The sequence below is a fragment of the Cyprinodon variegatus genome, unplaced genomic scaffold, assembly GCF_000732505.1.
Source record: "Cyprinodon variegatus isolate N-32 unplaced genomic scaffold, C_variegatus-1.0 Scaffold930, whole genome shotgun sequence".
In the NCBI taxonomy this organism is placed as follows: Eukaryota; Metazoa; Chordata; class Actinopteri; order Cyprinodontiformes; family Cyprinodontidae; genus Cyprinodon; species Cyprinodon variegatus.
In genome coordinates this window covers 287,879-290,594 of record NW_015151383.1, presented here as the reverse complement: position 1 = coordinate 290,594, position 2,716 = coordinate 287,879, and positions in this window count along the sequence as shown.

Below are 2,716 nucleotides of genomic sequence, written 5' to 3'. Positions count from 1 at the left end.
AGATCAAAGTCATGTTTTTGATGAGGAGGATTTCTGTGTCTTCTGTTGTCATGAAGGACAGCTGTCAGTCATCCAGAGTTCAACTCTCAGGACTATAAACTCTCCCAGAGCGCTGGAGCATGGAGCTGCTGATGCAAAGTGGCTCTATGGAAATAATCTGACTGACTCCAAGACAGACTGTAAGGAGATGATGGTCTGCTCATGCACTCTTTGTTATCAGAAAACCAAGCCACAACTGAACCGTGCCTAGCCCTACTGTTGAACTAGTACTAGTTTAGCATGGTTTAGTTGTGTCTGGCACAGTACGGTTGTGTGCCATTTACGCACAGATATCTCGGTAACTGTGCTTGAACCATTTTCGGCATGGTTTCAAAAGGGTAGTGTAAATGGAGCAACTAGAAACACAGAGGAGAGACCAGTTCACCTACTATTAAGTTCATTCACTAAAAACTTCATTTTGTTTTTTTAATGCTAATTTTACTTTGCTTTTCAAGTTGTTCTTTAATTATGATGAAAGAGTTTGTCCAAGATTAAATGCTTCAACATAAATGCTGATTTGATAACTTTTTAATCAAAAAACTTGCTGCAGAACAAACAGCTTTTGGAGAATACTCTTTAACCTGTCATGGTCTTAGACTTTGTCTTTTGGTATTATCCTAGAGTTTTTCTCTCTATCATTGATGACAGAGTAAATCAAAAGGACCAGAAAGGAAGAATTATCACCACAGACTAATTAATCGCTAGCTAATTAATGCTGTTAACTGCTGATATGGCTCTAACATTTATACTGTATGAAATAACCAGATTTATAATTTAGGTGTTTTTGTCTTTTTATATTTTTATCATAAAACTATCTATAGATGCCTCAATGCGTCTTCACTGACAAATTCAAATTCTCTTTTGAATTTAGCAAACATTTTAAATGTCTTTTTTTGTTAAGTGTGCAGATTGCTCTTAATTGTCTCTCTTTGTTCAGTCTGTAACTAAAGTGTCTGTTTCACTGGGTTTGAAAATGGCTTTCTATGACTTGGACAAAAGTTTACAAAACACCCCTCTTTAACTTTTGGAGAACTGGATTGAAAGAATAGGTAGCTTCATATCAAATATAAAATAAACATGCCTTTTCAAAACTGGTGATAGCAAAAATCTATGCATATCGAAAATATTTGCGAAACAAAGGCCTCAGCCACATTATGTCAAGAACTCAAAACCTTGGACCCAATATTCAAAGCAGACAGATCTGGATTAGTTCAAACAAGTCTTTATTAAACAATCAGCATGCTGCTGCTCATCAGCTGGAGCGGATAAACTGGATCCTCTGTAGGAACAGAGACTCAGGTCGGTGACTAAGAATAATGGGCTGATAACTAAGAGTTCAATCTGAAAAACTCACACGAAGAGGAAAGACAATTAGGAGAAATTTATTGATACAATTACTTGGTCCAGATTGATTTTTGATAGATATGCATGAACAGGAGCAAAGAATAGGGCTGTTTCCTCCCAGGGCTGAAACTGATGGTGGAGTGGAGATAGATTAAGTTGGTCAGTCTGTAGACTGCTGTTAGCGAGACGGTCTGCTGAGCTTTATGGGCAGATCCAGTGCATTGCATGAGCTGATACTAGAGCTTCACTCAGGGACCTGGAAGAATGAAGTCCAGTGGGACAACATAGGTTGAGAGAACCTGTCCATGATGAGCAAGCATGGAGCGACGGTGGAGAAGAAAACCGGGGAGTCTAGGAGGAATGACACTCTAATGAAGCTTTAGCTACAATGGTGAACAGTGTCATCTGAATGAAGTCACACAGATCATCCGCCGCCTGTGCACAGGAGCAGAAAGGTGCGTATCGCAGGCCTTTTAAGATGAACCGATACCGATACCATATGTTTGAAATTCGTGTGTGTGTGTATATATGAAGAACTCCATACTAGTATGTAAAATAATTGCCATCATGGCTTTGTCAAGCTGATGCCTACCTTTGTGAAGCAGGAAAAATTCACTAATTCACAATTTAATTAATAATTTATATCGTTTAGGAAACATGTTGTGTGGGTTATTTTTCTTTTAAGGAGCAAACAATCAAGATATATTAAACTAACAATACAAAAAATATGCAACTAATACTTGTCTTTAGTATTAATACCATGCATATTTAGTATTGTGTACAAATGCAAGTGGCTCTCTCTGTAGGCTGCCATCAAGGCAATGGAGTGACAGCCCCCAGGATGAAGAGGCACAAAGCAAGAAACAAGGTTCAGAACCCAACCTGACCCAGAATCACTGCCACTCCAATCAGGTAGGCTGAGCCCAGGAACCAATCCCCCTGATAGCTCAGGACCCCAGCAGTTCTATCACCCCACACCAAGAACTAGAATTTGAATGATTTATCTTTGGCGATGAGCTATATTTAAAACAAACTCACTTATTTAATATGTAAAATAAACTCAGTATTTAATATCCATTACTTAACCAAAGATTATTGATTTTAATCTTTATCAAATGTAATTAATTTGGGATATACCTCTTATTGTTTTATTATGCTAAGTCTTTATCTCTGGTAAATATGACAAATGTTGTTTTAAAGCCATTTCTTTGCAAGCAAATACATAAAAAGGTTTTTTGCTCTTGTTATTTGCATTCAGATAGCACTGACAGCCTTCAGTTATGTGTCTATTCAGTCTCACTGAACACAAATTGATTGTTGAAAGTTTGCGCTC